The sequence below is a fragment of the Choristoneura fumiferana genome, chromosome 17 (genome assembly GCF_025370935.1).
Source record: "Choristoneura fumiferana chromosome 17, NRCan_CFum_1, whole genome shotgun sequence".
Classification (NCBI taxonomy): Eukaryota; Metazoa; Arthropoda; class Insecta; order Lepidoptera; family Tortricidae; genus Choristoneura; species Choristoneura fumiferana.
Window position 1 is genome coordinate 14576273 of NC_133488.1, and position 15118 is coordinate 14591390.

General features: G+C 35.4%; 2 non-coding genes across 2 annotated transcripts; one reads left to right on the forward strand and one right to left on the reverse strand.

Moving 5' to 3' along the window:
* Positions 1-3108: 3108 nt before the first annotated feature.
* TRNAF-GAA (transfer RNA phenylalanine (anticodon GAA)) lies at positions 3109-3181 on the forward strand. The gene has a single exon. It is a non-coding gene; the product is annotated as a tRNA-Phe (tRNA).
* Positions 3182-4582: 1401 nt separating this feature from the next.
* TRNAG-GCC (transfer RNA glycine (anticodon GCC)) lies at positions 4583-4653 on the reverse strand. The gene has a single exon. It is a non-coding gene; the product is annotated as a tRNA-Gly (tRNA).
* Between the last annotated feature and the right edge of the window lie 10465 nt (positions 4654-15118).

The window sequence follows — 15118 nt, forward strand, 5'->3', positions numbered from 1 at the left end:
GCAAGAAAGCATGCAAGCAAGCATGCAAGCAAGCAAGCAAGCAAGCAAGCATGTAAGCAACCACCTAAGCAGGCTTGCAAGTGAGCATGTAATTTTGTCAATCAAATCAACAAACATGCAATTTTATCGGCCTGGGTTAGATGAACATCGCGGGTTACCCCGATCCCGCGATGACAGGTCTATGGTATCACCTCCAGCGCTCATGAAGCGGGCTGGCGTCCCACTCCCTCACAGCTGCAATCAGTGTGTTAGAGGAAGCATAAATAGTGCAAGCATGCATGCAAGCAAACGTGAAGCCAGAAGGCAAGCATGCATGCAAACAACAAATCAAGCAAGAATACTCCCAAATGTGCAAGAAATAGTGCAAGCAAGCATGCAATCAAACATGCAAGCAAGCATGCAAGCAAGCAAGCAAGCATGTAAGCAATAATGCAAGCAAGCAGAGTTAGTACGCCAGTGGTGGTAGTGAAAACCATTTCATCATCATCGTCATCAACAACATCATCAGTTCGTTTATCGCTACCCCCCGGAACTATGCTATTTTCCGGGATAAAAACTTATTTACTTGGCGATTTTTAACAGCTGCAATATCTTCCTTGACCCTCTCAGCTATAAACAAACAAGTCAGCCATAGCCGAGCATTCGTTGGAGTCGGGACCAAACCACTGGATTGAGCTTCACAATCCCAAAATTCTGTCCACGGAACGTCATTTCTACTCAAGAATGGTACGTGAAGCAGTTGAAATAAAAAAGCATAAAAATGTCAACCGGGACGATGGACATAAGCTTTCATCTTCGTGGAATCCTGTTATTAATAAGTGTCGACGTCGGGATGAGTGTTGTGAGTCGGTGTGATGAGGTGACAAATAAAAATCACCAATTGCGGGTAGTTCGTGATACGAGTGCTGGTACTATTAATGATCAAGTGCGGGTAGTTCGAAGGACTCGCGCTGCTAGGCAGACTTGACACCCCACACTTCAGTCCACTCGTGACCACGGCCACTGCAATGTTGCCGAAACGTCGAGGTAAATATTACTCGTGTGTGTTAGCGTGATAAGTCCCGTTGGTGGTATTTTGATTATGAGTGAGAATCACGAAAGTTTAAAACGTTATAAAATTTATTTGAGTTTTATTTAACTTTTAACTTATAATGTCCATTTAAAGAAAATGTTACAAATTACATATTTTTTAAGGGGACGTACAAAATTATGGCTTTTGCGCGTTATTTTAAATAATTAAAGTGGTTCTTTGAGTTAATTCACCATTTTTTTTTAAATTTCTACAGGAACTTACGTCCAAATATGTAGCAAATAAAATATAAAATGTCCTATAAGACCAAAAATCGGTTACTACATTATTTATTTATTTAAGGTTTATGGGTGTAAGGGGCTATGACACCCGTATGTCACGGGCGTAAGGGACAGCTATTTTTCTTATTAAGCTTTTTACGAAAATATCTATAGTTTCACGTTGAAAAGCAAGAAAATTCAAGATTTAACGTAATTATAACGTCCTGCTAAGTTAAACATTAACAATGCTGTGAGGGTTTGAAAATTACCAAAAACTTCTTTTCGCTCTCCTGAAAAGTAGCATTTTGTCCCTTACGTCAATTGAGACTTCCACCATCGATATGTAATTTGAAGATATAAATAATCGTTTATAATACCTGGAAGAACAGCGACGTCGTTTAGGATAACGTCTCTAAGATAATTATGTAATTAAATAGCAGCAAATAAATGTACGAACTCGTAAATAGATAAATATCTATGATAATAATAATATCATGGGACACTTGACACCAATTGACCTAGTCCTAAACTAAGCAAAGCTTGTACTATGGATACTAGGCAACGGATAAACATACTTATATAGATAAATACATACTTAAAATACATATTAAACGTCGGAGACCCGAGAACAAACATTCGTATTATTCATACAAATATCTGCCCCGGCCGGGAATCGAACCCGGGACCTCAAGCTTCGTAGTCAGGTTCTCTAACCACTTGGCCGGAAACTGTCTATGTTTGATTAATTTTAATTTGCTGAAATTATACATTCGTAATACCTACGTCCGACGTAAAGCTGATGTTTGTTCCACGGATCCTCAAACACCAACAACAACCAACGTGCCTGCATCCTGCTACAGGGGATTATCCCACCGTGTTTACAATGACGTTTCTATGGGTCATACTAGGTAGGTAACTAAGAATTAATTTCACATGATATTCCTCCATAGGCTCCATATTAGGGTAAATCTATTTCACAAGTTTTTTTACCTATACCTACCTACACTTGAAAGAATTATAAATCTCCCTTAAATTTATTTAAAGAACAAAATTACGAAGCCTCGTAGAATTTATTCATAAAATGCAAATATAAAATGACGAGTTCATTATGAGGATTTTAGCGCTGGCTGGCGCTTAATTATTGGCGCTAGTAGGTACCTACCTATCATGAGGTCCGGTCCGTTTAGAAAGAAAGAAAGATTTATTTTGGCTCCATTTCTAGTTTGAAATTTGTGTCGCGTTTGGAATTGGATTATAACTGAATGAACTGATCTCAAGCAAAGTTGGAATAAAAAGTAGTCTATATGTCATTTCAGACGTCCTGCGATCTATCTTCATACTTACCTAATTTCATCCAAATCGATCTATCTAGCTGTTTAGGTCTAGCGTGAAGGAGTAACAAACACACGCGTACGTATACTCACAAACTGAAACTTTCGCATTTATATTTTATTATGTATTTATTGGTGTTTGTGAACAAAATATAAGTATGGTAATTATTTATTAAGTAGACTTGTGACATACGACTAATGTGCTATCTAGCGGCGAGTAGCGAAACTTTTAAACAAAAGAACTGAATAAAAAGGTTCCTGACTTGATAACGACGTAGTTAACCACATAAACACTAGATGGCAGCATCAAGTTACATGACTACTTACAAACTTGAGAAATATTGCTAAATTGTGGTTACGTGTTTTAAAATTGAAACAAGTAATGAACAATACTTTTGATGAATTGAATACAATATTATTTTATCAACAATTTCATTGAAACTAATACTTTCTAATGTAAACAAGTATTTTACTATCATCAATATCGGCCGAAATAGCTCAGTTGGGAGAGCGTTAGACTGAAGATCTAAAGGTCCCTGGTTCAATCCCTGGTTTCGGCAGTACTTTTTGTAAGCATCAGGTATCAAATAATCCGATTATATTTAGTTTTTGCATACTTGCAGAAGCGACGTCTGGACTAATCAAGATGAAATTTGGTAAGTATGGAGTCCCGCGGAAGTACATAAAAATAGCTTTATTCTACAAAAATTGACTAATATGCTGCTGACATGCCTTTTTACCCGACTGCGACGACAGAGGGTTATTAAATGTGTTTGACCCGTATGTATATAAGTATGTCTATTCCTATAAGTCCTCTCGTAACTAGTCAACGGCTGAACCGATTTTGATAAATTATACGTTATTGGATTCGTCTTAACTTAATGACGCGAGTGACACTGGGTACATGAAATTCTTAAACAATCAAAAGGACTTTCGATCCATTGAACATTGAAAAATTGGCAAGTTCTCTTAAGATTGGTTTTTTGGAATCTTTTTGTATTTTTTATTTCAATTCCAAATTTTTACTTTTACGGTCATCCCGTAAAACCTAAATTGAAAATACAAACTGAAATATAGATGCACAGAAAAACCAGAAAAATAAGACCATCACTTGGAATCGAACCCAGGTCCGATCTGACCTGAGGACCTGGGTTCGATTCCCAGTGATGGTCTTATTTTTCTGGTTTTTCTGTGCATCTATATTTCAGTTTGTATTTTCAATTTAGGTTTTACGGGATGACCGTAAAAGTAAAAATTTGGAATTGAAATAAAAAATACAAAAAGATTCCAAAAAACCAATCTTAATTTGATTGCTTAGTAACGATATCTCTTGTCCGGGTGAGCGGTTAGTTCCAATGGAGTGCCGAAAAAAAAAAAAAAAAAGTTTCTCGATGAGGGCTACGGCATAGATGTCGCTAGCGTCACTGCTTAAGTGGCTATATAAGAAACAAACAAGCTGAGATATGAGGTGCATAGGGGAAATTCGTGTCGGTACCGTTGACCATCAGTGGTGTAGCGGTATAGCACGCGGTACGGAATACCGAGGTTCGATTCCCAGTGATGGTCTTATTTTTCTGGTTTTTCTGTGCATCTATATTTCAGTTTGTATTTTCAATTTAGGCAAGTTCTCTATCCCTTGGTCCTGCGAGTGATCGTCAAAGAATAGGTGCGTCAAAACGTCAAGGAGCTGTTTCACCACCCATTGACTAACTTTAACTGACGGATAAATGTGATGCCGTCTTCGTCTATTCGAACAAAACAAACAGATACGGCATCACATTTATCCGTCATGTAAATTAAATCAATAAGTGAAACAGGGGGGGCAAGTCTCGAATTGCAGTGCCTTACTATACTTCAATAAAATTAGACACAACTTATATTTCCGTTACTAAAATTGTGAATTGTATTAAAATAAATAAATCAAACTGATATCTATAACAAAATAACTAACAAAAAGTTACTGCATCGGCCGGGAATCGAACCCGGGCCGCCCGCGTGGCAGGCGAGCATTCTACCACTGAACCACCGATGCTTATACTACTATTTGTGAAATTTAGTTACAGGTTTGTAAAAACTAAAGCGATGCGCAAAAGATTCCATTCAATTCAAATTTAGGAGAAAGTGGCTCCATTAATTTTTTAATGATTCTGCCAGTGTCGAGGTTGACTGAGACACGGCGAGTAGGTGTCTTGTTCGAGAATCTGCCAGTTTTCGGTGGGATACCAGTTACAATGCTCCAAAGAAGAGTTATTAATTGACCAGAGGCCGTATTGCGTAACGTTTCTGACGCTCGCGATCGCAATCAAATGTCAGTTTTTGTATGCGAAATCTGTCATTTAATGAGGGCTATCGTTTTTTGTCTCACTAGATGGCGCACTGTTGCGTGAGGTTTTTAAGTATGGCTTTCAAAGTCTGTTATTACGGGCGTGAAAACAAAGTTTAGATTAAAATCATATTTAATACACCTTAAAACCGTACCATATAAATATCGAGCATGCCACAGTGTTCCATAGTCCCCGTTTTGTTCGGAAAAAAGGGAGGACAAAGGTTTCCGAAAGACAAAACTGTCTGGAAACACCGACATTCATTGCCCCGGAATGCATAATTGCCATAATTAATTTCAGATATTGTAAAATATTCACAAAATTATTCTAATTATAAATAATCCCGCGTAGCTCACCCAAAAACTATGAGATTTGACATTTCGGAGACCTCACGCTACACTAGCGCCTCTAGTGGTGAATTCATACGCGATAGCCCTCATTGCGATCGCTAGCGTCAGAAACGTTAGGCAATACAGCGGATTACGGCCTCAGTCAAAGTACCTATTTATTAGTAGGTAAGTATTTATAATTTGTTTAGCAGACGCTATTGCAAAAGATAGGTAATGTTAGGTACTTTTGATAACAAAGTTATACATTCTGTTTGATTTAGATAGGCACCATCGAGTCTGTAAATGAAATGAATTGCTAAATAAGTAGGTTTGTCGAACATTACTTACTTGATAACCCATTAGTCGCCCGACACAAACAAACCCTTTGATGCTCAGCATATGTTTTTTTACATTTTACCAGTTTTAGTTAAAAATTAGGTTAATTTAGGATATAAAAGGCTTAAAAACATGCAAAAAATGCATTATTTATGAAAATAAACATTTACTTAACAACATTTGTTCATAAAGATAAAAAAGAAACAAAAAAAAAATAGTATACCACGCGAAAATTATCTTTAGCTGATAAATTGATCAATACGGCAATGTTTGCATAAAAAATAATCGCTAGAGTAGGGTAAACCCTCCAGTGAATGAACCCCCCCCCCCCCATTGAATGAACAAAATCACGTTTTTTGCCTAAAATAAGCAATATAGCCATTTCCACCAACTGTCGTATTTTTTTTCTTACCGGCAACTCGATTTCCTATGCAATGGCAACAATCGGTAAATTTATTTTCGACCAATTTCAACATGGCAGGCGTTTGAAGTTCACGTATTTCTGCTTTTGAAGTTTTGTATGGAAAAATTAGATCCCAAGTAAGAACAGTGCATGTTTGGAGTAACATTTGAACTGCTTACTTCATGTATACCACTATAAAGTTTAGCTATTGGTTAGATTAAGAGTTAAATCTTCTATAATTGTACTCTTTAGTGGCTTATTTTGCGGTTAAGTTGATATTTTTAGGTGTTCCATTACTGGCTTATCAAATGTTCTAAAACCAGTAAATGAACAGTCTGTTCATTTACTGGTGTCGGCTCAATATAGTTTTTTTCCTAAAATTAAATGTTAACGTAATCGTATTAAGGTTGTGTTTTCAGATTCTGCATAGAAAACGATTCTGTTTCTTTGAACTAGTATTGGGACACTACGTGTTCATTCATAGGAATGAAAAATCTAGTAAATGGACTATAGAAATTTGGCTTTGTTCATTTACTAGATACCTACTAATCTTATGTATGAACAACGTAGGTAACGATGGACGTGATCGAAATGCACAATAGTTTTACTTCCTAAATTGGACTTGTTAATAATATTAGATTGTACAACAAGAGCATAAAACAAGCCATTTTACCCAAGACGTTCATATAGTCACCCGAGCCGGTACAACGAGGGTGGATAGGTAGACACGTCGAGGAGAAAATTGGGATTGCGAGGAAAGGAAATAGGAACAGTCAAAACAATTGTTCAGTTAATGTGTACCTTTTATTTGTCATGAATTACTATATAATTATATATATTTTTTGTTTTATTGGTCGATTTTTATTTTTATATAAATTAAAAATGATTAAAAAATATTGTTATTAGCCATAATCTATAATTAAAAATTGGGTTGTTAAGATTTTTTTGTCCCAAATGATGATACTTTTAACTAATTAGAGACTGATTACAGACTGATTAGAATACGAGTATCAATAGAGTTTAATGTTTGTTATTTTTTAAGTTTTATTATAAAGCTCGGATTATCGTCACTGAAAAAATCTCGTACTTATCTAAAATCAATATGTCAACAAAATTGAACCTTGATATAACGTCTATAAAGTTCACTCGGAAAAATTATCTATTTTGAGCTACGTTTTTTAAAAAAAAAGTAAATTAATCAAGATATTAAGGTGCTTAATTTGTACCTACTTTAATAGAATTATATATGTATTTTTGTAATACAGAAACATAATTGGAATACTGAAGGTGCTGTACCTACCTCAAGATTTTATATAATAATAACTGAAGAAGAAGACTTCGTTTTATGTTAAAAATGCTTTTCTAAATGTTGATTAAAACTATCTAAATAATGTTCATTCACTGGGTTTTACTCTGTTCATTCATTAACTTTTTCGTTCATTTACTAGGTTTTTGGGTACTTTTTTATAAATTCTTCCATAACTCAAAAACTATACACGTAATAAAAAATCGCAGAAATTAAATTCTTGTTTATTAAATAACGATTGATTAAATTACATAAAACCATTACAATTATTAATAAGTACAGAGTAGTGATTTTTCAAAGTAGAAAAGTTTCTTAAGTGTTCATTCACTGGAGGTTTTACCCTATTTTAAGGCTGTATTAGATGGTTTAGAATGTGAAAAGGCTTCTACTTCAGCACGGTGTTGGAATTTTGTATGTTTCTAGCTGAAACTGTAGTTCTGAAATATACTTCGTTTACCTTTCATTTTGAATGTAAGCTATGGTAGCTCTGCGTTTGAGTCTAGTTTGCTGCAATGAAGAGACAATACTGTAACAGTATCAAAGACAAAGAATGACGTTGAGGTAAAAGGGTTAAAGGGTTTGAATCTTAAAGCAGTTACGTGATGAGGGGGGTCACAAGAATGCACTGGGTATTCGAAATGTTGCAGCTTAATGTTGTGGCTGTTCATGCTCCTCATCTTAATGTTGCAGCTTAATGTTGTGGCTGTTCATGCTCCTCATCTTAATGTTGCAGCTTAATGTTGTGGCTGTTCATGCTCCTCATCTTAATGTTGCAGCTTAATGTTGTAGCTGTTCATGCTCCTCATCTTAATGTTGCAGCTTAATGTTGTGGCTGTTCATGCTCCTCACCTTAATGTTGCAGCTTAATGTTGTGGCTGTTCATGCTCCTCATCTTAATGTTGCAGCTTAATGTTGTGGCTGTTCATGCTCCTCACCTTAATGTTGCAGCTTAATGTTGTGGCTGTTCATGCTCCTCATCTTAATGTTGCAGCTTAATGTTGTGGCTGTTCATGCTCCTCATCTTAATGTTGCAGCTTAATGTTGTGGCTGTTCATGCTCCTTACCTTAATGTTGCAGCTTAATGTTGTGGCTGTTCATGCTCCTCATCTTAATGTTGCAGCTTAATGTTGTGGCTGTTCATGCTCCTCATCTTAATGTTGCAGCTTAATGTTGTGGCTGTTCATGCTCCTCACCTTAATGTTGCAGCTTAATGTTGTGGCTGTTCATGCTCCTCATCTTAATGTTGCAGCTTAATGTTGTGGCTGTTCATGCTCCTCACCTTAATGTTGCAGCTTAATGTTGTGGCTGTTCATGCTCCTCATCTTAATGTTTCAGCTTAATGTTGTGGCTGTTCATGCTCCTCATCTTAATGTTGCAGCTTAATGTTGTGGCTGTTCATGCTCCTCACCTTAATGTTGCAGCTTAATGTTGTGGCTGTTCATGCTCCTCATCTTAATGTTGCAGCTTAATGTTGTGGCTGTTCATGCTCCTCAGCTTAATGTTGTGGCTGTTCATGCTCCTCATCTTAATGTTGCAGCTTAATGTTGTGGCTGTTCATGCTCCTCATCTTAATGTTGCAGCTTAATGTTGTGGATAATTTGGTGAAGTGGAACTGATGATGAAGAATACCACATTTGACCAACGGAGTGACTACTCAATAACAAGTACTTCACGGGTTGGAACCGACTACAAAAAACCATGACAATAATTTTCTACCAGTCTGAAGTCGGTGCCTCAGCACGAGCCAGCAGGAGTGATTGAAGTTTAAATAGTACCTATGGACCTTTGGTAGACGACTATAGGTCCACTCCTGCTGGCTCGTGCACTGTGCACGAAAATATTCTCATGGTATCTTTATAGGGGTTTTCATTCTAATTTAGCCAAACACTGGGGGAATTATTCTGGATGTAGGTACTTATATTAAAATACTTTGTCCACAAGGCTTTACCATCCTAATTTATAAATAAAATAAGTTATAATTAAAAGAATTCAGTTTTTTTTTTTGAGATAAAAATCGCCAAAAAAATATTTGTTGAATAAGGCGATACTTTGCGGAGGTCCATGTCAACGAACTATAAACAAATACTTTGCTCACCCACGACCTTACGATAGAAACGTCTATGCAACAAATGTGTGTTCATACAACTCCTCCACCTTCACACTGTAAGAACAAACATGACACAAACCAAACTATCACCACCACTGTCCACTACACTACGCTGACACGTCTGAAACCAGACCAAAGATCATCATGAGAGCAACACAACCGTTCACCATGCTGATACTTTTTAATCAGTGTAAACAAACACTAAATTAATTTAAGCAATCTTACAATACAATGACTCCTTATTGTACACCAGAAATAGTAGATAAGTAGTAGTAGTAAGTAGTATGTTTGGATTTCTTAACGTTTAATTAAACGTTAAAATTGCTGCTGTATTCATGTTTGTACTGAAGTGGATGGCAAACGTCAAAATACTCACTTGTAATTAATCCCACTTACTTAAGTCAAAATTTAAGGAAAACATCAGAAGGAGCAGTCACGAAATAATCCAACCTTGTGGTTATTCACTCGCAGAGAGGTCAGTAACCTATTCAATAAATAAATAGGAGGTTCATTTTTATCGTCTTGAGTAATTAGAAATGTTAGCAGATTTTGTTTTTTGCGATATCACGTTTAAATAATTATCACGTCATGGAGTATACGACCACGACTTTGAACTGTGTATTATATTATATAGGACCATGTATAAAGTAGGTGTACAGTGCAATGTTTACTTAATTGATGATATTTTCAATCTCTTGAGAGTAAGTTAGTATAAATTATATTAATAAACAATATCTTTGAAAGATCTCTCTATCATCAGATGTTATTATAAAATGGGACCACGTAAAAAAGTCTATTTTGTTTAACCTAACTTGTATTTTTTGGAACATCATGTAAATATTTAATGTTATCGTCGACTTTTCCAGCTATCGATATGTTTAATCTCCTTCTTCTTTTTTCTTGGTGTTGTTCTTTCTTTTTAAAGAATTATATGTCAGTTTCCTCGCACAACGTTTCAGCAAAGCTATACAGCGAAGAAATAAATGCTGCCAGCATCTTTGGATCCATTGCGCGGGGGGTTCCATTTACCAATTTTTTTCTAGGTTATAGTTTAGTTAATAGTTACTTTTATTTTACTTTTAGTTATAATTTTAACTTAGTTTAGTATATATAGAAGTAGAATTATAGAAAAAGTCAAAAAATGAAAGAACATGTAAATTATAATTATTAACTTCACAACGTCGATACAATTATCATCACCTTTAAAAGTATAAATCATAACTGCATTGCTAAATTTAGATATATTAATAACTTATTAACTAGGTAAAACAGGAAAGTCATTTCATTAACTTATGTAGTTAGTCGTTCGCGGTAATTAAAAGGTTCTGTGAATATTTTTTTAAATAATAATATTTATTTCAAAACTCAAACCATCATATTAACAAAATAACAATATTTTAAATTATATAATCACAATCGAAATCAAAATAAAGTAATTACATGTCAAAGTTAGTAGAATTACTTTCCTCGAAAATATACCATTCAATAATAGTAAAATCTGCTGCTAAACTATATAGGTAGGTAGGTACTGCTAAAATTATTTGAGACTAGAGTTGTCAATTTTTTTTATTTCTCAAAACACCAACAATTTCATATTTACATGGAAAAGAAAAGAGTAGGTGATTCGAATATGTAACTAAGACTTCTTTGAAAATAGTAAAGGAAGGTACTTACGTAACTGATTTCAGTGGAATACGTGAAGATGTTGAAACAATTTTTGGCACCCTATTGCATGAATTTGAAGGACACAATAGCAGGACAGGACATTGCAACAAGATGAAACAACATGCCATACGTGGAACATAAGTTTACCGGTAATCAAAGATATGTTTCCAAACAAATTGGTTTCTCGCAGAGGTGACATCTCATGGCTTGCAAGGAGCCACAAGACCTTACAATAGGACCATACAATTTGTGTTTTTTTCCTGTGGGGATATGTAAAGAGTCGAGTTTGCCTTAATAAAGCGACGACAATAGCCCAAATAAAATAAACATTCACGATGACATAGCCGCCATCCCCCGCAGCATGTGCCAGTGAATTTACATACTTACAATATAGTCTATCGCAAGATAGATAGAACGATTAAATGGAGGCCGTCTAGTCTAGATGATACATTTTTTTTTAAATAAATTGTATGATTTCGTTGTTATATTGAATTAATGAAATATAAAATAACGTGAGTAGTTTTATTTCTATCAGTGTTACTAATGTGCAAATTTGAGATTCTCACAACAAGTTCTTTTTAGGGTTCCGTAGCCAAAATGGCAAAAACGGAACCCTAAGTTTCGCCATGTCCGTCCGCGGCTTTGCTCAGGGACTATCAATGCTAGAAAGCTGTAATTTTGCACGAATATATAATATGTAAACTAAGCCAACAAAATGGTACAATAAAAATTTTTTTAAAAAATTTTTAGAATAGCTCCCATAGGCGTAAAGTGGGGGTGATTTTTTTTTCTCATCCAATCTTGTAGTGTGGGGTATCGTTGGATAGGTCTTTTAAAACCATTAAGTATAGGGGGTTGCTAAAACGATTTTTCGATTCAGTAATTTGTTTGCAAAATATTCAACTTTAAAGTGCAAATTTTCATTAAAATCGAGCGTCCCCCCCCTCTTTAAAATCTAAACCGGTGGGTAGAAAAATTTGAAAAAATTCTGGATGATAGTAAGTATATCAAACTTACAAGTAAAACTATAACGGTTAAGTTTTATTGAGAATTATTAGTAGTTTAAGAGTAAATAGCAGCCTAAGGTATTAAATATACCTAAACTTGGAATATTCCGTACAAAATACGAAATCCTTAGAAAAATATTACTTAATCTTTTCGTTATGGCTACGGAACCCTATTTCGGGCGTGTCCGACACGTTCTTAGCCGGTTTTTTTATACATATAATTATTTATTAAAAAAATCACAATAATTTGACACACGCACAATATAGTTTCCTTTTTTTCTAATTTGTCCTCCAGAAGTGACTCGCATGTTTAAAATTTGGTTATTTACGTTACAATCCTGTTTTTGGGTCACCGTTGTCACCGAGTTACACATGTGTACCAATATTTAACTCAATCGGTTCACTAGTTTCGGAGAAAATGGCCTGTGTCAGACGCACAGACAAATATACAGACACGGGAGTGACCATAGGCCATCCGTTTTGTCCTTTTCAGATGCGGAACCCTAAAAATCGGTCCCCAGATCTGTTATTGTTAGGAGTTAGATCTGTTCTTATCGGGGAGAGTTCGATGACTTGTTGCAGTCAGTTCTGAAGGTTATTGATTAGTTCTGAAATATTCCATACGTTTAAAATATATAATAATATGTGTTTAGTATATATAGTATTGCTAAAGATTATAAAAATATTCCTAGCGTACCTACTTCCTACAGAATCCTTAGTATTGCGATAGTGTTGGTGAAGGATCTGCGCGAATTCAGTACAAATTTCAAATATCGGAACTCATGCGGGTGGAAGACTTAATTATATTTATCAAGCCCTAGTTGATGGCTGTAATTTTGACTGCATCCTGCGGGAACTACATTTTCCCTAGATAAAAAGTAGCACGTGTTACTTTATTTACGGATAGAAGGAAGGACGTACTAAGTTAGGGATAATAGGAATTCATCTGCGAATAATTCGTTAATGACCATCCAGTAGAACTGTTTCTAATTTTGCGGGGTCAAAAGTATCCTTCATCTATTTTCAGAATATATACTATTTAAACAAGACAACAGGTTGTTAGACAACAAGATGAGGTAACAAACAAACGGACTTACAAACTTTCCTAAGTATTTATAATATTAGTGGGATATTACAAATAAGGATATGATAGGATGGGATATGTGTGTAGCAAAATTTCTAAGGGACATGGGGACACGACCAAGTCACACAGGATGTTAAAATGACGAACCATTTTATCATTTTCATAGAAAAAAAATCAATCCCTGAATCTGTTTAGTGAAATGACGAAATCAACCAAAATAGGCAACTCGTTTTATCATTTTACCAGGTTTTTATCGTGGTTTGATAAAATCCCTGTAACACAGTGAATCAAACTCATTTAAGATGTCTTGCGCTACATATGTTTTTTTTTTTATTTAGACTACTACAGTCTCGAGCGATGTGGTCGTGACTTTTGAGCTGAGAGTATACAGCAAGGCTATTATGCTGGCGTGTCCGAGGTCGCGCCCATCCTTCCCGATTGTCCTACAGACCTGAATGCCACGGGTTATCCGACGGCCCTCGTACGAACAAGTGGGTTCTACTTTTGATCAGAGAATAGTTAATCAAGGACATTGATATAATCTGAGGCGTTGCCGATGTCTTAAATTACCTAGAATGTTGCGTCTGCAAGATTAATACCAGTTTTTCAAGGCAGATAACTTTTTTATCGATATTATGTAATTTTCTATAGGAATTATTCACGGTTTGGTGTCGCATCCGCACATCTGTGTTGACAAATGTTCATTGTAAGCCTAGATAGTTACTAAGAATAAAGATTTTTCAAATAAATTATTTAAGTAAGTATATCGCAATATACTAAACAATATCCGATTACCATGAAGAAGACGATGCATGAGAGAGGTGTCATGTCATGAATGAGATATGCGAACCTTACCTATTTTATTAAAGTATTCATGGAGTACTGATCAATGATCACAAATGTCACGATGTTATTAGGAATATGTATGATTTAATGATAAAATTTACTGAGTGGTAGGTAGGTAGACACAATATGAACCAACTTTAAGTACTTAGGTATGTAAACTCTTTATTGCACATAAAAATAAAATAAAAAAATAAAAACACAGAAAGGAAAGCAAAGGTGAGCTTACCCCTAAAAAGGGAGCAGGCTCTGTTGATGCTGCTCTTGCACAGAAGCTATTGTTAGTTGATTCATGATAGAACTGCATCATAATGTACTATGGACTTTCCCCGTGGCTCCGCTCGCGTTAAACATTACATCTGGCGGTTGAATTTAAATTTCGAGATTTTGCTGAATTCTCTAGCTAGCGAATTCCAAAAATCACATCGTGGTTTTCATTTGAGTTGTATGACGAATACCTGTTCAAAATATCTTCTAGACTTAGCAGTTATTCTGATATTCGGAAAGGAGGCAAATACAACAAATTAAAATCATAAAAATCAGTCCAGCCGTTCTCGAGTTATAAGTGTTCAAACAAACCCGACTTTGTTTTATACACGTGGGCCTGAGTGACCCGAAAGATTTTGACCATCGATTTTGCTGACTAATTGGAGTAAAAAAGTTGTATAACGTATAGCCCAAAATTGCTTACTTTTCGAGATATTAAAAAGTACTTCAATTAAGTTCGTGCAATTCACAAACAGAAGCATCACTTTTTACAAGTTTTTGTTTAGTTTCCCCTGTCCCGTTGGCTGTCTGTGTGTCTTTAATCAAATCTTGCAAGTTGAATTCGACCAACTTTCAGTAGTTGGATTGACTTGAAATTTGGTATACTTATGTAACTTGCGTGACAATATAATAATCTGGTAGTGACATCCTGGTAGTCCGGCCAGGATCGTCTCCGCAGAACGGAACTCTTCAACGGTTAATGGCATCGACTTGAAATTTGGTATGCAAATGTAGTTTGGGGGACAATACAAGTACAGTCAACAAAAAGTACAGTCAGCAAAAAAGCTTCTATTAAAAATGTAAGTTTTAACAAAAACTTATTCAT